At 45.8% G+C, this 24,211-nt stretch overlaps 1 protein-coding gene across 3 annotated transcripts in view; it reads left to right on the top strand.

The window, feature by feature from the left end:
* The first annotated feature begins 847 nt into the window (after nucleotides 1–847).
* DENND2A (DENN domain containing 2A) overlaps nucleotides 848–24,211 on the top strand; it is a 253,271-nt gene continuing 229,907 nt past the window's right edge. The window contains exons 1-2 of one of the 3 annotated variants that reach the window (XM_069227901.1): nucleotides 886–999; nucleotides 23,086–23,190. The gene's annotated coding sequence lies outside the window, so the exon portion shown is untranslated. Of the gene's footprint in view, nucleotides 1,000–2,027; nucleotides 2,049–23,085; nucleotides 23,191–24,211 lie in introns of those variants that run through there. The other 2 variants (XM_069227903.1, XM_069227902.1) reach the window with 2 other exon arrangements.

The raw sequence follows: 24,211 nt of genomic DNA, 5'->3' as shown, positions 1-24,211 counted from the left end.
AGTGGGAGATTTGTAAAAAAAAAAAAACATAATCGGGAGAAGGTATTTCTCCCATTGACTTCTGTTGAAGGAGAGGCAATTTCAGAGGGCAAAAATCCAAAATAAACTCATTTCTGGCTTAAAAATCAGGGGTTCAGGGGTTTCCCGTCTGAATCGAGTCTATTGGCATGTATGCATCCGTCACCCCCTCCTAATCTCTTAGTCTCTCAGACCTCCTTTTGGTATTCACTCATCCTCCCTCACCTTCGGTTTCTTTGCTCTAGCCTCCATCCTTTCCGATCTCATCACCCGTCTCCTCCTTTTGATTCTTGTCCCTTGAACTTTACCGCCCCCCTTGGTATGTCACATGTATCCCCCTCTCACTAGCAGTTTCGTAGGTCACCCTTTCCCTGTTATGTAACACCTCTCTCCACCTCTTCTGGTAAGGATCCCCTCGATTCGTTCTTAGTTTCTCTTCCCTCTCCATTGATGTTACTTCCCCCTTACAAACTTGGTCGAGTTCACCCCCCCCTTCTGTTCACTTATTCTGCTGCCTTCTCTCTGGGTGCCCCTCCCCCTTTTGAAGCCACTTCTTTCTCCTGTGGTTACTCCTTCTGAGGTGGGACCCACTGGTCCCCCCCCCCCTCAGGTGTCTGTCACTCCTCCCGGGGAGGGGGCTGCGCGTAGCCCCTCTCTCTGGCGTTAGTTTTGGCTCTCCCCTCCTTTCATGTCACGCCCCCTCCTCCCAGGTTGATCCCCGCAGCCCCCACCCCTGGTCTCGAGCGCCCTCGGGGGGAGGATGGATGTGCGCGAGAGGAGGGAGGGATGCAGTGGGAGGAGGGATGAGGCGTCACCAGACCGCTGGTGAGAGAGAGGAGGAGGGAGCCCGGCGCAGACCGACAGACTCTTCCCAGGACCCAGGCCCGGACCCAGCCCGCCTGGGGGGAGAGCGCGGGGTCGCCGGGCCATGCCGGGGGGAGCCCCCAGCGCTCACCATGGAGACGGAGCCCCCCCAGCCAGGTGAGGGGGCTGCTGGTACCCCGAGGGGGTGTAACTTGGGTGGGTGGGAGTTTAGCCCAGATACCTTCACGGGGGGGCTTTAGTGACGCGGCCGAGAGAGTGAGGAATGCATACCCCGGTAATGTGCAGGGGGCATAAGGGGGTCGCTACAGACGTATATCACCCCTCTCCCTGCCCCAGCCCACCCTCCTTCGAGTTAACCGTGCCCATTTGTGTTTTCCATACGGCATAGCACCCCGCCCCCACCCCGACTTCCTTCGCCGGCCGAAGTATAGCTGAACTTACTACTCTGCTACCCCCCTCTTCCATGGACAAGCCATAGCCGCCCCCAGGAAGCGAGACCCCGGCGTGGGAGGGCCTCCGGTGGACCACAAAAAATCCCGACTCAGTCTCCAAGTCTTTAAGTTTTGGGTGAAATTGTAAAAGTGCGTCCAGTGGCGAGGAGAGACCCCGGGACTCGCCCCAGGGCCGGGGGGGGAGGGTGCGTTGCTGTGGTGGATTGCCCCCCCTTTCTGATTACAGGCTGATGATGTGACGGGATGCTTGTCGCGATATGAGGGGTGCGCTGGATGGCCATAGTACTGCATGATGCCATGTCGCGACAAAAGCGGACGTTCCCACCAGCAGAGGGATGCGTTGTATTTTAAATGTACATAGCGCTTGCTGCTCCTGTCAAAGTTTGCGGACAAGTACGCGCTACTCCTTGCAGCCCGGAGTTAGTTTGTTGTGTGACTTCTAAGTGCTGCAGTTCACCCTAAGTTATGGAACAGCATTAGAGCCGTCACACTGGTTGCTGCATGCGGTTTCTGCTCGAGTGGAAGTTCCTTGCTAATGGCTATTCTTGCAGAACCTTGGTTATGCTTTGCCTTCCCACTCGTGTCTCTATGGTTAACTGCGAAGGAGGGGCGCGGCACAGAATGTGTTGCTTGGGTGTCTAGTACACTCTGTTGTGTGGCGGTAACGTGGTTACAGAACGCGGGTCTGTGTATTCTGCTCAGGCTGAGCCCGTGAATCTTCCAGGAAGATATCTGCAGGATTTAATCCGGAAGGTAAAGACGTGTAGCACAGGAGGAGACATGGCCTGACTGGGTTCCCATAGCTGGGGTGTGAAATAAGCCTACCACAGAGATAACAGCATACATGTGAGAATGGTGCCCCAGATGAGGTAAGAGAGCTGCTATGATGTGAAAGGATAGCCATCACTCTGTGATGTACCTGATGGTCTGTCTTCTGCGATGGAATGTGAGGTGACTATCTGCCAGGGTCTGAGGAGAATGCCATATCGTGGTGTGAGATGGTGCTATGTCATGATATGAGGGTGCTCAGTTACGATATCAAAAATATGTTGTGAAAAGATGACCTGTCATGGTTGGAGGATTTTGCCATGATATGGCTGCCGTGTTGCATGGCTGTCCTGATGTATTATGATGCCTGTAGGAAATTTGATAATCGTTTGGTGGGTGACTGCCCGCTTCAAGGAATAATCACAACCCTTAAAGTTACTAAATTAACGTGGGCTTAATCCTGTGGTGGCTACGGCGCAGAGCAGCCAGATTTAACTCAGGCCAATGTATAAAGTATTTTAAAGTAGCAAAAGTGTCAAAAAGCACCATGTCCAAGTGATGGTCTATGGTCGCAGTGGACCAGGACTTAGGTGCAATTTCAGGCTGACTGCAATGGAGCGTGAGTTAGATACACTAACCAGGTTCATCCTTGACAAAGATCTTACCTTCTGACTTCAGGCCTTATTTAGATCTTGGTGGACAAGATACTTCGTCACAAACGTAACTGATATCCCGTCTGCTGTATTTCAAGTGCCATAGGATATCATGTACTTGTACTATGGGTGACGGGATATCCGGAACGATTGTCTGCCTAGATCTAAATAAGGTCCCTAGTCTTTTAAGCCCCAATCAACCACAGAAATACACTTCTAAAGCCCCTGAAGACCTCAGGAGGGGCACTTAGAGACTCAGAGGGTGTCAGGCAGAGGCCAAAGGCAGGGTCCAGTCCAGTTGTCACTGGTCAGCTGGGTACTTCCAGGAAGAGGCCTCTTGCAGTTTGTTGTCTCCGTGTAGCCACAAAGATCAGCCAGTTGATCCTTGGGGTCCACTTCTTTGTCCTGGGTGCAAGAGAGGGCAGGTCCATTACTTCAGGCCTGCTATCATGTCACACACAGCTAATCCATCCACTCCTGTTCTTCTCCGGGTTTAGAAAGTGTCTGCCAATGTCACATTTATGCCTGGCACTAGCTGGTTGGGGGAAGGTGAAGGCGGAGGGGGGACTCCTGACCTCTCCCTAACCAAATGAGTAAAAGTTCCGAGATGGAACCATACCCACTTTTGCAGCAGTTACTGCTTGCCTTGCTGCTAATAGGCCCAAAATGGCATGTGTTGGGGCATTTTCAAAATGGCAAAAGTTCGGTCACACTGAATTTGGGCTCTGAGGATTGGAGGTATGCATGGGGAGTGTACTGTGGTGCTAATAGTGTCCTCCCACATCTAACACTAAAATCTAGTTTGAAGCAGATACCGTACCCACAATAAACCCAAAGACAGAAGACTGGTTGAACAAAAGCGGGGCCTTTCAGCAACCAGGCAGGGGATCCACATGAATTGTTTTGGCATCCTGTTCTCTCCCTTTTAAGAGTGCCTCAAGTGTTACATGCACTTCAACAAATATGTCAAGCAGGATTTACCAGTGTGGTATCACAGGATGTCTACAGCTCCCATGGTGTGGTTCGGCCTATTGTTTGCTCCTGGGAGGCCTTTCACAACTGTTTCCCACCTATTCGAGGCTGAGCATAGGCTGGGAGCTGGCAAGGGCTTATTCTAATTAGCCAATATAAAGTACAAGAGGCACTCATTATAACATGAAAAATAATAGTACTTATAAGTCAGTATACATAGGTAATGTTTTGTCATATATTTCTGAAAATTAATAGGATTATTTCCAACATAATCCCCAATTACAGTATCACTGTCCAAATCCAAATAGTGGAATTAATTGATCTGTTGTTCCAAGATTGCTATGATCCAAAGTCCAAGTACAGATTTCTCTAATCAAAGTTCAATCATATTCTTCAAAAGATGATATAGCTTATTATTTAAACTTTAGCAGCCGCATCCAAATTGATAGCCAGTCCAGATTTTCTCAAATCAATGTTCAATCATATTCTTCAAAGGATGATATAGCTTATTATTTAAATTTTAGCAGCCGCATCCAAATTGATAGCCAACACGTGTTTCGTCCTGGAGTTTCCCAATGACTTCATCAGGGCTAAACATATATGTAGATGCGTCCTATATCATAAGTATTCCTTATAAGCGAATCCCAGAATAATTCCGTTAAGCAACTTATCTGTATCTGTGATACTTCATCGATACACACGCGTACTCGCGCTTCACGTTTTGACTCATTGGAAGGAGGATTGATATAACTGATGTCAGCAGATAAATTGCTAAAAGATGTTTTTACTCTGTCAAAAAGGGTTATTTTTAACAGGTCACACTGTATCAGTCAGGCTACACAGGGTAGGCCTGCTGCCATGTTTGCACGGCCACTGTAGAGAATGGCAGCACATAACACAACACAATAGGTGCTGCAGACTAAATGGCGTTGAACTTTCAGGCCCTGAATTTACTGTTTAAACTATATACTATAGACTTATGGGCAAGTTAAATGTACCAATCAGCTGCAAGCCAATGTAACCATAGTTAAAGGGAGAACACAGGCACTTTACTACTGGTTAGCGGAATTAAAGTACACAGATTTCTAAAGCTAACAGAAATATAGGGTCCAGCAAATGGTGTAAAATCTGGGGTGACCACGCAGAAAAGGTGCTTTTCTTAGAATGACCATCACATTGGTGTGAGCTATACAATCGTCTCCTGTTGTGAGGTGATGACCACCATCCAAATGTAAAGGTGACGCCCAGCACACAGTGAGATGACGTCCCATTAAAAGTGTGCTGTGATCAAGATGTGCAGATGTGCGTTTGCGTTCTGATATGAGAATGCTATCATGATGTGGGATGGATGCCGGTCCAATCCAAGATGTGACATAATGTCATCACGGTCAGGGATGATGCAGTCATGTGCTAAGGGTATCATGATAATGCCCTGGATGTCTTTAGAAGCGAGGGGGGACATCTTGTTTGGGGTCAAGGGCAACAAGTTATTATGTTTACTTTGTCCTTGGGACAAGTAGGCCCAACCCTCTGCAGCACAAACCCTTTGGCTGCCTGTTTACAGAGAGTTTAACTCTCTGCAGTTGAGGTAATGTTTCCAAAAGATAATTCTGTTTGAACTTGTATTTATGGTTCATTATTTGAAAGCCTTCATTATTAGGGTGAGTGCTATAAATAAATGTTTTAAGGTCACACTTCACTACTGACATTGGTTCCAGTACAAAAAAAAAAAACGTGTATACACATGTTTGAAAAGTTTAGGCTATGAGGCTAAGTATAATGCTCCCAGAATGCTCTCTGATTAGATGCAAATGAAGTGTCATTTAGTAAAATGTGTTGGTGCATGCTAGTATTTCCCAAAAATATTTCTAATGGAAAATCAGTGTAACCATTTTCAACACAATTATGGGAAGCATGAAAATAAACAAACACTGACAAAGCCAACTGATCTGACATATTTTTATAAGTCTTTTAGTTTCATCAATGCGTGTCTTGTTTTGACATGGCTTTTGTAACACTTTATTGTTGTGGGAGATATCAGGCCCTCAACACTGTAACAAACACTGGCAAAAAAAAAAAAAAAAAGTTTTTGAACTCTAAAAGCACATGTTGCCACCAGTGGCATAACAAAGGCCCGCAGCCGCCTTCCAGGGGGCCCCTTCAGCACAGCACCTGGCCTGAGTGAGTCTGGAGAGGGGGCTCCTCCATGTTCTTTGCAAAGGGGCGCCCTCCAGTTTCGTTACATCACTGATTGCCACTGTAGTTCCTGACACTGAACAAAACTACTTTGTGTGCCAATATGCTCCTTGTGGAAGAGCAGAATGCGATCGCTCACAGTAAAGCCAGCCGAAAGAGAGAGAAATAGAAGTTTAATAAAAACAAAATGTCTTTGTTAACACCAGACCTAATTAGGGACCAAGACCCACATGTAGGTAGCTTTTTGCATGTCGCAAACAGCGACTTTCGCTGTTTGCGGCGTGCAAAAAGCACATTGCGATGCACAAACCCAGTTTTGTGATTCGGTCACCTGGTTACCGAATCGCAAAACGGGTTTGCGACTCGCAAATAGGAAGGGGTGTTCCTAATTGTGACTCGCAGTGCAATTTAGGATTGTTTTGTGACCGCGGGCGCAAACCAATCACAGTTTGCACCCATTTCAAATGGGTGCTAACACTTTCGCTAAAGGGAATGTCGCTAAAGGGAATGTCACTGTAAACATTTTTTCAGAGCAGGCAGTGGTCCTGCGGACCACTGCCTGCTCTGAAAAAATGAACGAAAACGTTTCATTTTTCGTTTTTGTAATGCATCTCGTTTTCCTTTAAGGAAAACGGACTGCATTACAATAAAAAACAAAAAACTGCTTTATTGAAAAGCAGTCACAGACATGGTGGTCTGCTGTCTCCAGCAGGCCACCATCCCTGTGGGGGCCGGCATTCGCAAGGGGGTCGTAAATTGCGACCCACCTCATGATTATTCATGAGGTGGGCATTTGCGAAGCCCTTGCGAATCACAGATGGTGTCAGGGACACCATCCTACATTCGGATTTGCGACTCGCAAATTGGAGTCGCTCTGACTCGCAATTTGCGGGTCGCAAATCTAAACCTACCGACATGTGGCCCCAAATTCTTAAAGAAAGTCACAAAAGTGCACCCATGGTATATGTCGTACCCCTATAAAATATTTGTGAACTGTATTTTAGCATGGGTAAATACGATGTGTAGATTTGCTCATGTGAAAATCTATTGAGCATTTGGAAGTTCATTTTCCCTCCAGCCACTTTCTTCCCAACCCTGGAAGAAGTTCTAATTCTGCCATTGTCAGGAGTAAATGTCCAACCTTTCTTATTATGGGAAAATATTCGAGAGAAGCTGGTGAAAATCTTTAAAACATGCAGGTTAGTAGGTTTGCAGACTCAAAGGCATTCCAGCCCTGGAACTGTTGCTTACTGATTCCTCCAGCCTCAGTATGCAGATCTGCAGAAAGGTGGCAAAATAAGGAAATTGCTGCAGTAGGGATTGAAACTGCAAGTATTCAAGCCCTACTAAGGTAGTAGCCCTGGCATAATCAGAGAGGCTATTATCAGAGCTCTTACATAATGAGATTGCTGCCATAATTTGTCGCCACACTACATGGCACCAAAGGGACAAGTAGATCTTTTTACAGGACAAGTAGATTTGAGAAGCAACCTGTCCCCTGGACAAGTAGATATTTTAATAAATTCCACACCCCTGAAGAGGCATGTTTTCATGGATAGTTATGTTTTTTATGTTCCAGCACTTACTTGGGGAGGTAGGGTGTTGTACTTTGCACCAGTGTCTTTTGGGATATCACTTGTCCACAGAGGACATTTGTGGTGATTTGACGAGGTGATGCAGTCCAATGAAGGTACTTTTGTTCATTGAAAGACGAATCCTGTGGTGGTTTTAAATTGGGACCTGATGAAGACGACTGTAGGGATCTAACAATGATGTTGGATCCGAGGTTGATGACACTCATAGGAATGTAGTGTTGATGCCCGTAGTGATCTGAAAATAAAACCCGGGCTTGTATGTCCACACCGCAAGGACTCCCATTGCAGGAATCCCATGACGATTTAAAAAAATGACCTTGGTCATTTGAAGAACATGCCTGTGTCATGGTTGGAAGTTGAAGATGTAGCCTCAGGAGCAGTCCACTGGTGGCATTAAGGTTTCCCTTGGTGGTGTTAGTAGAGCCCCGAGGAAGCTAGCCACCGGCCTGCTGAGGAAATTCGTCAACTATGTGAAAATGGCGCCATCAGGGAGGACTCTAGAGGCCCATTCGGTTTCCCTCGGCTTGAAATATTTCGTTGAGGAGGAAGGCAAGGGGAATACGGTAGGTTCGGTTTACTAGAACCTGGCCCCATAAGTTTCACATTCTAGTCGAACACTGACGTGTTGGCCACGTGCCCGCGGAAGTTTCACATCCTTGGATAGATCGAGTGACGCAGCGTAGAATGTAAAAGGAAGTGAAGTAATGTGTGATTTAAAGGTTTACAAATATATGCTGTTGAGGGGGAGGGGTTTGCAGGGGATTAACTGAGAGGAGGGGTTGGCGCAATGCACTAAGCTATGATTTTAGGTCTGGTGCTGTTTACACAGGAAGGCGGAAAACCGTAGACGTTAAAATTATAGTTTTGAGTGGTAGGTGATTGCTGCTTGAATGGCGGAAGGAGCCTCGACACGAGGGGGAGGTGGCTACTTCAGGGCCTGTACTGCAACCGCATCCACGTTTTATTGAACAAAAATGTCGACAGAAGCAAGGCCTGCAAAGCCAGAAAAACATCCCGTAAACGTATACGTAATTCAAAAGGAGAGGACGCCCCCTCTTCTGTGGAAATGAAGGAACGGCGCGAGTTACTAATTTTACACACAGTGCTGGTTGGAAATATATCCCAGGCAGGATGCCGGGGGTGGGGGCCTTTGCTTGAGGTGCCTTTTGCAGGCGGAAATATAAGTCCTTCCTGGTCCCAGGGCTATAGTTGTTTACCGGAAGGTTTGAAGAGCGGCTGATCCTCCGTTAGGGCTGTCGTGTTATGTTGTGCACACTGACATTGTATGCTGTTAATATGAGCTGCGTGCTTGTGCTTTGTGCGAAGTGACGGTGTTTTCCCTTTAGTGTCTTTCATTTGATGTGATACGTACCTAAATTTTTTTTTGGAATGTCACACGCTGATTTTGCAAGTGTAAATATTTTAAGAAAAAAATCTATCTCTTCAAGTTCCAACAATGACTGGTTAATTTTCAGCTGCTTTTGGTTACAGTGGAAACATGCCTTTGTATGTGTAAAGTTTCTTAAACCTTGATTTACATTTTTATTTATTTTGGTTTAGTGCAAATCATGTAAACTGTTGCATTCAGAGAACAGTTCAGTATATACTGTAAAAGCTACCATGGCCTTCATTGTTTTACAATTGGCTTTCTTCAAACTGTATTTTGTTTATAGAGGCTTCCAAATAAAAGGACAGGGCATCATTTTCATTACAAACTCCTGCCGGGCATTGGAGCATCCTTCTGCCGAACCAGTCACAAAGAATCCGACTAGTCGTTGAAGAGGTTATAGCGTTTTCTAGTTCTTTGCAGACACTTTAAGCTCTTCTCTCAAGAAGAGAGAGCTCTTTGGCTCAGAGATCACATTCAACATGTGTAGAAAAAACTGTCCCAGGAGGGTAGGAAGCTGTGTCCTGCGTAAGAGTTCTAGACAGACCGCTGTCGCCTTGGTGCTGTATCGGTGTTGCATGTCTAGCTCTCCAGTTGTGGGCTACCACAACAGGAACCACCTAAGTCACGTGCTTGTTTGACCCAATTGGAATTCTGGTCTACCGAGCCCTGGTCCTGGATTGCGCCAAAACCTATTTCTCCAGGCACGGCAGAGGGATTGGTGGATTACAGATCACTACTTGCTCAAAGTGTGACTAGATGCCAATATAGACTCAATATACGAATGTCTGACCACATCAAGCAAGCCTTGAAGGCTCCTCATTGGCTCGCCATAGAATCTAGGATAATATTCAGTACATTCTGCATCGTCCAGGAGGCCCGCTGGAACAAAGGCCCGGCGTGGTTGCAGAGGTTGACTTAATAACACATCCCTTGATCTAAGAAACGTTGATCTGCAATTGTACATCTGATTCCCTAAGGCACCCTAGGTCAGCAGAACCATGGAGGTCACTCGTTGAAAGTGATGGGACACAAACTTTGGGACTTCATGTATTCCCAACGTTGAAAGATCCGCAGTCTTCAACTTTGGGTTGAGCCAAACAACAAATGTGGGAAATTTTATGAAAAAACCCCAAAAAACTTAACTTTGAGTTTTTCTCTCTTTACCCTCAGTTAAAGAATGGTGGCCTCTGATGGCATATTGCCAACCTCTGAACTGTTTTTACATTGATCCTTCTGTGTCTTGGTTTTGCTGTTATACAGTTATATTTTCTGAGTTTTACAAAACAAATTTATAATTAAAGAAATTACTGGGTTTTCAACGCTGCCTACATCTACCAATGAATATGTAAATAAAAACATAAAATCGAACTGTACGTGTAAAAAAAAGTTGTATCTAGAGGACAGGCCTTGTGAAAGTAGCCCTACTTCTGTAATCAGCTTTGTGCAGAGACCGTGTTAAGAAAAGTTGATTGGAATACCTTACAGATGAAAGTTGTGGTACTTGGTTTAAAAAATAGAAAGTGCTGTATGTCTGTTGCATTAGGGCTCCCACGATGGGAAATGAAGTTCTCAGTGGATCCGCTGCATTGCTGTGCTGCGCTTTCCCGTAAAGCCTTGCTCCCTAGATGACTCTGAAGTATTGAAATATCTGCTTTTTGCAGCGAGCCAGCCCGAAGCTGGAAAATCACTTGTGTTGCTTCAGCCATTTGATGACGCTCCCCAGCAGATATTCGTGGATCACGTTCTCTGATAGCCATCAGCTCGCCCTGGCAGCGCGTAATGCTGTAGAATTTGTATAGATTACCTTTGTCTGAGCCTCCTCCACCAACCAAACCCTGCTCCCCATCGTGCCGGGGGAGTTCACCTGGGTTGTCGCCTTCTTGCCCATGTGAGATTGTCATCCAATCATCGAGGAGTGGTTCCTTTCCATCATCCCTGCCCATCGCCTTCTTCCACGGGTGGCGCCTGGTGAACTTGTCACAATCTGTGCTGTAATCGACACAAGCTATAAGGGAGGCCCCTTGCGGGTGAAGCTTCCCCCTCCAGCATTGGGCTCGCAGGATCTGGATGGTTGAGCGCCTGTTCCATGCCCAGATGCTTGCCTAGCTCTCCTCACCCTCTCTAGAAATACCGAAAGAAACCTTTTACAGCCTTCCCTCCTTCAGCTAAAGAGCCTGCATGGACCATCTAATCCTGCAAACCCGTTCGTTCCCAGAAGCCCAACACCTCCTGGTCTCCGTCACTGCCGAGTTACACTTCCGGAGATGCTGGGAGTTGGCGCGCACGTACCTTTTTTTCAGAACGTGGACCATTTGCATTGAGGGGATCTACCTCACATACGTTTTTTAAAAAAAAAAACTGGAGTCCCTCTTGTTTTTCCCTAATTCCTCTTAATGTCTGACCTTTTAGCCTGTGTCGAACTATAGGGTAGTATGTCTCCTCATTATGTCGGAAGGTAAAATATGTTTTTCATTTATACACGCTTAATAATTTACATTTGTGTAAATGTCTATCTGCTTTTCACTGTATCTTACTATTGTACAACTGATCTCTGTAAAGCACGGACTCGCCTTGATTGCTGTTTCGTGCTATAAAAACTCAATAAAATTAAAACACTTCCATCATGGAGTGCAATGAACCATAAAGGGGCCAACTCCGTGACCGATTTTTGTAGGTGGGATGTACTGACGTCTGCACACCTGGGATGATGTCTGCACACCTGGGATGTACTGACGTCTGCAGACCTGACGTCTGCACATCTGGGATGTACTGACGTCTGCACACCTGGGATGATGTCTGCACACCTGGGATGTACTGATGTCTGCCCACCTGGGATGATGTCTGCACACCTGGGATGTACTGACGTCTGCACACCTGGGATGATGTCTGCACACCTGGGATGTACTGATGTCTGCACACCTGGGATGTACTGACATCTGCACACCTGGGATGATGTCTGCACACCTGGGATGTACTGACGTCTGCACACCTGGGATGATGTCTGCACACCTGGGATGTACTGACGTCTACACACCTGGGATGATGTCTGCACACCTGGGATGTACTGATGTCTGCACACCTGGGATGTACTGATGTCTGCACACCTGGGATGTACTGATGTCTGCACACCTGGGATGATGTCTGCACACCTGGGATGTACTGACGTCTGCACACCTGGGATGATGTCTGCACACCTGGGATGTACTGATGTCTGCACACCTGGGATGATGTCTGCACACCTGGGATGTACTGACGTCTGCACACCTGGGATGATGTCTGCACACCTGGGATATACTGATGTCTGCACACCTGGGATGTACTGACGTCTACACACCTGGGATGATGTCTGCACACCTGGGATGTACTGACGTCTGCACACCTGGGATGTACTGATGTCTGCACACCTGGGATGTACTGACGTCTGCACACCTGTCTGACTGAAGCTGGCACAAGAGCAGAACCAGGGGATCGTCAAATTCGAGAAACTGAAAGATGCCTTGTTTGGTAAAGCATGGGAGGGAGGTGTGTGGGGTGATTTAATGGCCCCGAGTTCCCTACCGGGACACGGTATGCAATGGGGCAGCTGCCCATTCTTGCAACGTTTGACCATTGACTGTCATACCCAAGGGAGGAGCCAGAAAATTAAAATACCCCCATCTTCAATCCATCCATCCTTTTATCTATCCATCCACCCACTTTCAATCCATCCCTTCTTTCACTCACCCATCCTTTCACTTATTCATCCACCCTTTCACTTACACACCCACCCATCCTTTCACTCACACCCTTGCCCACCCATTGCGTTATTTATGAGCCTTTGGCTGCTGAGTTGCAGACAGAAGAGGCCCATCAAGAACTCCACCCCGCTGTATCTGCTCATGCAGGGGGTTCATACCTCATGCATATCTTGGGTTTTGTCTCTGTACAGCCCTCTGCTATCTTTTAGTTTAGGTTCGCAGTATACAAATACCACATTTATAAACCAGAATTACATTGCGGAACTTGCAGCTCTGTTTCTTCCCACCTGCCAGACTCTAGCTGCTGGAAGACACAATAGTCTCGCTCCTTGACAATGTCTTGCATTCCCCCCTCATTTCTTATATTGTAACTTGGACGTGTTCATTGTTGTGTATTAATGATTCCTCATGTTGTGCATTGTATTGTAGCATTTCCATGCTGCTTTCCTGCCTCATGTCGAGGTCCCCAAGCGCTTCCTGGCAGTCGGATCACAAATTACTACATCTCTAGTGCATGGATGTTAGAAGGGGGATTGTCGGTGGCCACATCTTTTAGTGTTGAGTTGTGATGTTGTGCTTGAAGTCTGGAGAGTGTGCTCTGTCCTTGGCCCGCCAGCATGAACCTGCCACTTACGCTTGTGGTCGTAAGCACAGGAGTGTGAGGATGGGACTCAAGCAGCCTACGCTAACCACTCAGTGGTGGAGCTTGTGGTCAGCTGGGTCCGGCATTGGGGAAAAGGCAGATCTCTGCTTCTCTTGTGAGTTCATGATGGTTGTTGGTGTTCCTCACCTACTTTGGGATGGCTCCAGAGGTTGCATGCCTGTGCTGAGGAGGATCTCCCGCTCTGTTTCCACTGTGGATGAACCCTCGATCCATCACGGAGCCAACCAAAGACACCCCCCTCGAGAATAGTGGATCATAGTCTGATGGGTTGTGTGTAGGGTATTGTCTGCTCCGACCCTGCTTCACGCCTAATCCTGCTCAATAGTACATAAGGTCCAACGCATAGTGGGGAGGGAGAGCAGCGGTGGCAGAAGGCCCAGTGAGTGGCCAGTAAGGGGGAAAAATCTTGCAGGTTACAACATTTGAATCCTGATGGGACAGATCTGCATCCAGTCCTACAGTTCTTCCCAGCTCGCCCGTGCAGCTGTCCCCAAGATCCGGAAAAACACAGCTGGAGCGCTCAGCCTGGACACTGAACACACAACCTCTCAAGCTCAGGCAGACCGCATCACTGAAGCAGTTCAAGAAGGACCTCAAGACCTCGCGCTCCGATTGAGCAGCACGTCCACAAAGCCTTTAGACCCTACGAGTGATTAAAATCACGGATTGATTGACAGAGATCGATCCATTAGGTGTTGTTGTGAGTGTGTGTGTTTTTTAAAGGGCTAAGAAGTCAATAGATGCCGGTGTGACTCAGCACAGCAGCTCTATGGGCTGTAAGCCTGCTAAAGAGATCTGTTTAAAACTAACATGTCGCGGTTCAAATCGCCCTGTGACCAACTCAGCCTTTCATCATCCAAGGCAGATAGAATGAGTATTTTGAATTGGGTGCTAACAAGTGGTACGTAAGCTTTAGTAAAAAAAATCCAGTTTATAACGTGCTGTAACCTGATTCTCCTCATAGAAGACGCACATTTAATGATGTAGATATATACTCCGACTGCTGTTTACCAATCGTTTTAAAACCGGACATGTTTATTATCTGTGTAGTCGAAGCGCTTCCTTGGTCCACATTAGGCGCTGTAAATTCAACATAAAAGACACACTGTTCATCCCTTTTGGGATTAACCTACTGACCGTGCGCAAATGCGCTTCGGCATCTTCTTGGGGGTGTGAAGCGCTATAGAAGGAAACTACAGTACAGCGCTATAACCACCCCGTTCACGCTGGAGTTCGCAGCGTGTTTTGCTTTGTAATTAATTGGCTTGCCTGTATACATCGCCTGGCGCTGTGCTTTGGCCCCAGTCCAAGCCACACTGCCGTGACTGCTGCCTGGCACAAGGCCGACTCCGACCTCACCTGGCAGCAGATGACCGCGTACTCGCTGTTTGACTTCCCGTGTTTTTTTAATTATTATTTTTTTTATCTGGTTTTGCTTTCTAATAACATTCTTGAAGACGTCTGCCAGGGTTTCTGGCAGGGACGCATTGCCTTCATTGCATTAATTCGGCATTTTCTGTTTAGCGCTCTGTTGCTGAGGTCCGCCTGTTTCTAAGCGCCTATAATGTTTTCAGAAGACATGGAAAAAGGGACAGAGGATGACCGGGTCCACAATTCCACGCTTTGGCCATGCTGCTGAGCCCGGGATTAGGACTCGGATCTCCTGGTTCAGCTTCCAGAGTCCACCCATAATGTACAGCACTCCCCACCCCCCGGGTACGGGGTTAGAAGGCGGGAATGCCTGATCACGGCTGTTGATGTGAACCCTGAAGGAGCCACTGTGTCCGTGTGCACCGTGATGGGCACAGTGATGGGGGTTCAAGGACGCAGCTGACCGAAAGTTCCGACATGAGGCAAGACCTGCCAAGGTCGATGCCCGCCCTGTGGAAACTTTTTGGGCCCGGTCCGTTAATCGTGCCAAGCCAGTAGCCAACAGGAAAGCCCGACTGTTGGGAGTTTGCAAAGTCGCTCCTACAGTGCATTGTTTTATCTCAATGATGGCATGAGTCAGGCTGGAGGGAGGAACCGTATGTTTCCTGATGGTTAGGGCCACTGTTTCCGGGTGACACGGGAAGCAGATATGTGCTCAGGGCTGCACGGAAGGTGGGCGGTTGGAGTTTTTCTGGCAAGCATAAAATAAGGAACTTTGCGGGGGGGGCACGCAGTGTGTGAGACTGTGCAGGAGCCACGCGGAGTGCGTGTGGCTGAGTGGGGTCACGGGACGTGGGAGCACGTGGAGGCCCTGCGTGGCCTACACAAAATACATGGCCTCTTAGCTTCTGTACATATAAACACATTTGGGTCTGTCGGACCCATTAATGGGTCTAGTAGTTGTTTTTCCATCCTTTCTCCAATCTCCTCGAAGGTAGCTCCTGCTATTCCTGAACTTAAGGTGGTACCTTCCTGGGGTTAAACTCTGCTTTATATGTCTCACCCGGTCAGCCTTCTCAAGGGCCAATAAGGTATCACTGTAGTAAACATGTAGTTCAGCAGACTAGTTCATCAGTCCTCCTGCCGGGGCACCATGAATACACAAGGCCACCTCTTAGGCCTTAAGACACTTGTCTAGCTCATCCTCCACCACAAAGTTAGGCACCTGGTCTTTAGGGGATGTGGACCCTTTTATTTCTCCTAGGCACTTCTCTGGATTCAGAAGCCCTCTTGGCTTCTGGGCCCAGTTCTCTCTGGCCTCTTTCTTGCTCTGGCTGAGGAGCCCTCTCTAAGAACAAGGCAAATCTTTTCTTCTCCAGTGCTATCTCTGCTGCTGCATTCTTCTCTTCAGCAGCAAGCGTCTTTTCCTCTAGAACAGAGATTGCCATTCAGAGACCCCTGTGCTTGTCTGTCCTCTGTATCTGCTAGGGTGAGGCCGTCGGAGGATGCATTGCTCCCTACTTTGGAGAACGCAGGTGACTTAGGTCTGGAGGGCACCCTTTCCTCTGGGGTGCTGAGGCCACTGCAGGGACATCCCCTTCTTCCTCCTCATTCTTCCCTTCATCAGCTTCTTGCTTCTGTATGTGGATTGTAGCAACTTCTGTTCTTTTAAGAATGACAGATGCAAATACATGCAAAATAGGAGGGTATGAATGAAATTCAAGATAAATAAAGACATGGCCAATTAAAAACCAGAAGTTAATTTAAAAATAAAAAGTAGATGTTAATGCCCGATTACAAAAGGGAGTTATTGTTTTAAGTTAAATCACTGAGTGGTACTGCAAAACAGAAGTTCTGAATCCCAGTCCAATGTAATGAATTTGGTTATTTGAGGGAGGAGAGTACCCACCTCAAATGATAATAATCACAATTCTTGTCAGGATGAATTCTCAAAGTCAATTAAATAACTGGAGCTCAACCCACTGGTAGTTATGGCATAGACCAGACAGACTTAAAGGCAATGTGTAAAGTATTTATGTTGTACTAAAACAGTAAAGCCGAAATTCAAAAAAAAAAAATCCCAAAATGAATGAAAAAAATAGAGTAAGTGCTAATAAACAAAGTGCCACCAAAATAAAAAAAATTGAGTAAAGCAAACCAAAGATATGATAAAAAAAAAAAAATCAGTGGGACTAGTGCCAAGAAGCACACAATGGCCATGATAATCAATGGTCGCAGTAAAAGAGGACCTAGTCACAATTTTACAGTAACCGCGATGGAGTACCGGTCGGATATACTAATCCTGTTCACCCTTGCCATAGACTTTACATTCTGTCTTTAGTCCTTTTATTGGGGTGTGGGAGAGTGAGGGGGGAGAGAGAAAGAGAGAGAGAGATCCTAGTGTCCTCCCACATCTAACTCTAAAATTCAGCTTTAGATCGTTCCTTCACCCACAACAAACTCAGACAGAAATCTGGTAGAACAAAAGCTGAGTTCAGCAACCAGACAGTGGATACACACACATTGTTTTGACATTTTGTGTCCCTCCTTTGAATTGCACCTCAAGTATCATGAAAAATCCCAGCAGACCTGTCAAGCAGATCTTGGCATTCCAGCAGGACTTGACACTGATGTCAACAAGAGGCATACTGTGATGGAGGCTGATGTGGCTGGGGACAGAAGGAGGGTGCAGACCATGGTGTTACTTGCATTTGCTTGTGAGAGGACTCTTTTTTTTTTTTTTTAAATTAAGGTCATGAAGTCCTTGGGCCCAGCCCACAGGCCGTTCTGTCAAGGGTACAGCACCTCCCACACTTAAGGTCTTTTGTCCCTGTCCTTGGAGCAAGTTCCCACCTCATCACGCCTATTGAAATGCTAATTACTGTCTGTCAGAAGTGGAAGAAAACAATGCAGGAATAGCTTTCAGATACATTAAGCAGGATAATTGTAATTTTCTAAAAGTCCTGTTTCCAAAATGTTCATTACAGTCCGTCTTCACTGGTTGATTGGGCTTGCAGTCAGTAGTTTAACAAGTCCAAAATTACGTTTTTAGCTTTTTCTAGGTGGTGATAACATTTATTAACCATCAAATTGTATCGCTATGCTTTCTTATAGAACACTCAACCCTGCTACGGTGAAAGGACCTTTTAAAGTTATTTTTTCGCTGCAAGAACATGCTTAACCTTTAACTTTTTCATGTCCTACTTTTAAATACCATGCAACCTGGCTTGTGGGCAGTAAGGCCTACTGAGGGTGACAATAATTAAAAATAACGTTTAGGCTTGTCAGAAGGGGTTACTTAGGCAGGTTGAATTTGCAGATTTAAAAACTGCACAGCCAGGCTACAGTGGTATTCACAGAGACATGCTTCACTGTGCCACTGCAGTGGATGGCACAATGAGTGCTGCAGTCCACTGGTAGCATTTCATTTACAGGCTATGGGTACTCTTGGTACCATATACTAGGCACTTAAGAGTAAATTAAACGTGCCAGACAGGAGTATAACACATTTACCACGTTGAAAGGAAGAACACAAACGCTTTATCTCTGGTTAGCATCGGTAAGATGCAGAGATTTATATAGCCAGCATAAATAGGGTTCCGCAAAAATAAATTCCGGGAGACGCGGCATAAAGGACAAACTTCCAACAATGTCTGCTTTAATTGCTGAATTATTTGAGCAGAATTAATTTACCTACGAGGGGATGGCTTTGACAGCCTCCCTCCAAGTACTGAAGTGTGAATTAATATATCTGACAGCCAGTGCTTAATTTGTGCTTGTTGTTTTTGGTGCTGAGCACCAGCACTTGTTTTTGAGGACCAGTGCTTAGTCTTCTGCCTCAACATTTGCAGCGAGCAAAAGAAACGTTTGGGAAGGACAGAGGAAGAGAAAAACGAAAAAGCGTCACTGTGAGAGAAAGCAGACAGCTGCAGGTGTGAGCTGAAGGGGCAGGGAGTGGCTGTAAATGGATTGAAGAGGCCCGAAATGGCATCAGGATTACGCTGCCTCAGTGTTCCGATATAGTACATTTAATTGCATCAGCCGCATGTTTAAGAGGAGGGCTTTGGGCACCGGCACCTTTTTATTTACAAATTAAACACTGCTGACAGCACCACGTGTTTTTTATGTACTGTAACTAGCCCAGGTTTTAAGGAACACTGGGTGACCCCATTGATTGTTGTATGCTCTGAGCTTGTGGACATAAAGACCAAGGGCCCGATTTATATACTACATTTTGTATTAAGAGTACTACTCATGTACTATAAAATGCAATTCATAAACCCACCTATTACTGGTGACATCCTCCCATCTTTTCTGTGTAATCTCTGCACACTTAGGTACACATACTAGTAGTAAATGTAGCAAGGACACAGCAGACGTGGATGGAAAATGAGGAATACTTGATACTAAATGGGAGGGATGTAGGGAAATTAAGAAGGGGTTTAGTGAGGGACAAGCTAATGCAAACACACAGCCACAATAGAGTAAGACCACTGTAATCATCTATAAATATATATATTTTTTTAATCTAACAATGAATGTAACAAAAATACTTTAAAGCTTTTATTAAAAACAGAAGATAATTCAGATTGATTCAGCTCATAACAAAATTTGCTACATAATAAAAAAAAAAAATATTAGGGTAAGAGGGTTGTTTTATCCTCGTTTTAAAACAATACATTAATATTTAAATCCATTGTTTAATACACATTTAATTTGAGTTAATGTGATGTAACATTTTCTTTTACTTATAGTAGCTTTAAGTTAATAATAGATATTTTAGGTAATTCACATTTATATTCTACGTTGGTATCTTTCAAAAGAATTTAAAAAAAATTTTCCCTATACTTTACCAATGGTACAGGGATGTCCTACGGTGGTGGACATCTCAACATTCATGTACAAAGTTACTAATAACTTTGTACTCATAAATCTTGTTGTAGGAGGCTCCACCCCCAGATTTGAGAGGGTGCACACGAGGGAACACCTAGGTGTAAATCTCCACTCGGAAATGGCGAATCCCAAAAAATATAGAGCTTTACCTCAGTGTAATAGTGGTTATACATGTGATTAAATATAAATTTGCATATTTACGTTGACGAATCAGGCCCTATGATTTTTCAGGGCGAGACAGAAGTTGTGCGACAGACAAGGGCTCGCATGGAAAGTATGTGGCGTGGGTGCCGCACTGATAGAAGGCGAGTGATGGTGGTCCCTTGGAAAGTGCACGGCTGTTTAGGATTACAACAGACATGGGCATGGCCTGTGTGGGATTAAATAGAAAATTTGTTGCAGTTTAAAGTCACACACAGAGAATGTGGCTGTTGGAGTCGTGCAGATGGCAGTGGCTTCCAGTGTGCAAGTGTCCAGTTTAAATCTTTAATGATGGGAAAACTTTTCTGGAGACAGAACCTTCTCTGTTGCTGCTGATCAGATCTGGAATACCACCACTCCATCTCCCTGGCCAGCCATTGCTTACCATTTTTTTTAAGCACGTTAAAACTCTGCATTTCACTTAGTACTCCTCTTCCCCCCATCCCCCCCCACTCCATCACCCCATGTTTTCCATGGTTAAATGGTTGGTCCTACAGCACCTGAAAGGTTTGGCATTTGTGCACTTTACACACACCCGCAAGGGCAATAACTCGTAACAAAATATGCAGCTCGGCTAGTTCTGGTTGATTGACATTGCAAGACATTGATCTTGAGCCCAAGGCACCACCTTGACACTCGGAGGCTGTTCTGTTAGCACTGATTATTCAACAGTTCTGTATTGCACTGACTGCTTACTTCCTCGTCCATTTAACTACTCAGAGGCCGGATCAATAAGCATACAATAAATAACTGGGTTTCAATGTACTGATTGTCTTGTTTTATTTACACATAGTATTTTGTATAATTTTTAAAGACTGCTTGAACAGATGGCTGATTTTAATTGTTTGTATTAGTTTTAATTAACTGAACAATAAAAAATAACCACACAACTCATACCAAATTATCACAGATTACAGAGGTCACGCTAAAAGCGTGCCACTGGAACGGGTATCGAGAAATTGCATGGCTGATTGAGATCTTGCAGAAAGTGTGTGCCCAATAGGCTCTCAGAAAAGTAATGTTTGCAAGGGGTCACGGAGAACGTAGGTGGCACCATAGGGTCACATGGAACCATTCTGGCTGGTACGTGTCGCATGGAGAACTGATGGGCATTGCACAGAAAGCTGGTATCGGTAGGGGGCACACAGGAAGCCGGTCTGTGAGGGTCACGCAGGAAGAGCGTGCCCAGCAGGGCTCGGGAAGCATGCATTTATTCAGGAGAGTCACCCGGGGAGGCAGAGCCCGGTGCTTCTGCGTGGCAGCTCCTATCGGCAGCATCTCCTGCCTGTCAGTGCCGCCCCCAGCCGCCTTCACAGACCCACAGCCGAGGAACGGAGACAAAAATGTTACTCCTAACGACTTCCTTGATGGCCCCGATAGCCCTCGGCGCTGCTGGTAGCGGCCTTTGCTGCGCGGAGGAAGCCGGAGGCGGAAGTTCCCAGCACCAGCCGCAGGCCTTCTTTCGAGCCGCCCCAAAAACTCCTATTTCTGCTTCCCATTGTTCGTCCACCAAGGCGTCGTCAAGAGAAGGCGTGTTTTCATAGCTAGCTGACATTATGGTGGTGTTTTTGTTTACTTTTCCAGCCGAAAACACAATCATTGTGCGTCACTCCAGCTGCCACCACAGTGATCTGGTTGTTCTCATTACCAGATGGTATCGCTCGCTGACAACACAGTCCACTGGTTGTTTACACCGTCGGGTTACATAGCTATGACATCACAGTGCCCTTGATGTGTACACCACCAGCTGATGTCACACTCACAGTGCTCTGGTTGTGTACATCACCAGATGACGTCACAGTGCCCTAGTTGTGTACATCACCAGCTTACCTTACACTGGTCTGGTTGCCCACGTTACCTGCTGACGTCACAGTGCTCTAGTTTTGTACATCAGCTGACCTCACACTAGTCTGGCTGCTGACGTCACAGTGCTCTAGTTGTGTACATCACCAGATTACCTCACACTGGTCTGGTTGCCTACGTTACCTGCTGACGTCACTGTGCTCTAGTTTTGTACATCAGGTGACCTCACACTAGTCTGGCTACCCAATGGGCTGCTTCTTTACAGAATCCCACTTCCCTTCCTCCTGCAAGGCCTGCTTAAACAGTGCAGAAGTTGACTCACTGTCAGCAACTTGTTCTAACCAAACGACCAGCGTTTCTCACCACGATTCCGTGGGCGGGATTTTTCCACACCGACTACCCACTTGGCTTTAGTTTAAAGGGATGCAGTGATGTGCGAACCCACAAGATTAACGTCTGTGCTATGGTCGTCTGTCTGCCACTGTGGCTGGTGTTCTAGAGAATAGGTCATCTGTAACCAGATCTCGGGGCTCAGCATGCAGCCGCCTTACCTACGTGGGGGGTCATTCCCAAATGGCGACTTTTGCAAATGGTTGAATTTGTTTTTTTGATCATAGGATGCTTTGCAATGACGACTCTGCTCCTGTGGGTCATCTCACTGTCAATATGCAGAGCATCGGTGGAGGTACGGCGTCTGATGCTGGGTGTATTACTTTGTAAAAGATGAAGGACGTTTCAAGGGCGATACCAGACCTGAGAGGGACCAGCTTAGTGGGCTCAGCGTGGGCTAATGCTGCAAAAGCCATCTGGAGTCGGTGTAGGTAGATTGGGAGGCCTGTTCACGAGTACGGGAAGTAATTCTATTACGCTGTTTTACTAGCCGGCGAGAAACGTCCAACTACCTGTTAGTGAAAGTGGAAGAGATCCCACATCTTTTCTATTTGTACGAATTGTATATGAATATTCCCAGTGCCTTCCAATTGTGAGTGTTTTGGTGTCAATTTACAAACATGTAAGAGTATGTAAAGTTGTCCCTCAGGAGTGGTACTTTACCTGAAAATGCCTTTGTAAATAGATGTTGGGTTGTCCAACTTCGAGTGCCGGGTTTGGACACGTTATCCATGGCCTGAGATGAGCACGTTTATTCCCAGTCACTGGCAGAGGTGGCACTGAGCAGACTATACTGACTTGGTGGGGCTGACTCCACAGACGTGAGAGATGAAACTGAAGGCCTAGGGTTGTCCATGGGGAGCTAAGCAGATACTGTCTATCGAGCTGCCCCAGACATTACACATGCTGAGCAACAAAGTAAAAATGTTAGGGTAGGAAGGTTTTTTTTATCATTGGTTTTTAAACTATTGATACATTAATATTTAAATTAATTATTTATATACACATTTACTTTGAGTTAATGTGATGTAACAGTCTTTTACTTACAGTGGCTTAAAGTTAATACTAGATGTTTAAGGTAATTCACATTTGTATTCTACATTGGCATTTTTTTTAAAGAATTAAAAACACTAATCATTTCCCCTATACTTTTCCAGTGGTACAGGGACGTCCTACGGTGGTGGAGATCTCAACATTCATGTACAAAGTACTCCTCAGGGTGACACCAAGTACTCCTGTCGTCCACAGCATCATTTTTAAAGGTGAACTCTAGAGCACTCACTGATTCTTAAAAAAAAAAAAAGAAAGAAAGAAAGACAAATAAGTCCCTTAAGTTCACCCTTGGGTTGGAGTACGTCTGACTTCTTAGTAATTCACAGTGTAGGCCATCGCATTTTGCAAGGAGTTTGTCTGGAAATCTTGTGCAAATTCCAGTTGCTCACATGCAGAGGCGTTTATGCATAGTGTGCAATTGCACTTTAGACCTTTTTTAACTTTTTCTCTATCAGTGAAATCTCTACATTACATCCCAGATATGCTTTTACTGCTACGACCATTGGTGGGAGCCAAGAGATGGACGGAGCCACGTAAAAGTTGCTCAGTGCTCATGAATACTTGAGCATGTGGGTGTTGCCAAATTTTCCAGGGCATTCATGGGACTGTACATATCCATTGGGTTAGTACTGAAACTCAAGATAAACAATAACATTATTGATACTGGGACAACCAACATTGCTTATCAAATTAATTTCTGATTATTTGCAATGGAAACTATAGGTGCTCCAAACAACTCTTCCAGTTCTCTCTTTTGTGAGGACGAGTTTTCCGCCTCCAGGATCTGGCTACAAGGACGGTTCTTACGTCCTCCCTCTCGTCATATTCTGGCTACAAAGATACTATAATTTTGTGGTCTGGCTACAGACAGGCTCCGTGTGGTGCAGATTTCCTGTCCTCCTTGATTGGCAGCATGCATGCTCAGGATGCAGGCTCCAGGCCTTTCCGTTGTAAGTGCGCGGATACTCCAGATGTGAAGAGTTGTCCTTATTTTAATTGAATGATGGCTTTTTAGGGAGTTTTCTAGGTTGAGGATCCAGGAAGTTGTGTACTGTTAGTTATTTGGAAATGTATTCAACAGCAACATAATCAAATATAGGGAGAAATTGATTGGCGTTTGGGAGTAGTAATGATAGGTTCACACTTTGCTTAGTCTAAGTTTGACCTAGTATGCTCTTATATTGTGAATCATAAATTGCTAGCTAGGCCATAAAGACCGTGACAAATTAT

This window comes from Pleurodeles waltl, chromosome 4_1, assembly GCF_031143425.1.
Source record: "Pleurodeles waltl isolate 20211129_DDA chromosome 4_1, aPleWal1.hap1.20221129, whole genome shotgun sequence".
Lineage (NCBI taxonomy): Eukaryota > Metazoa > Chordata > Amphibia > Caudata > Salamandridae > Pleurodeles > Pleurodeles waltl.
This window is presented reverse-complemented; position numbering and strand designations above follow the sequence as displayed.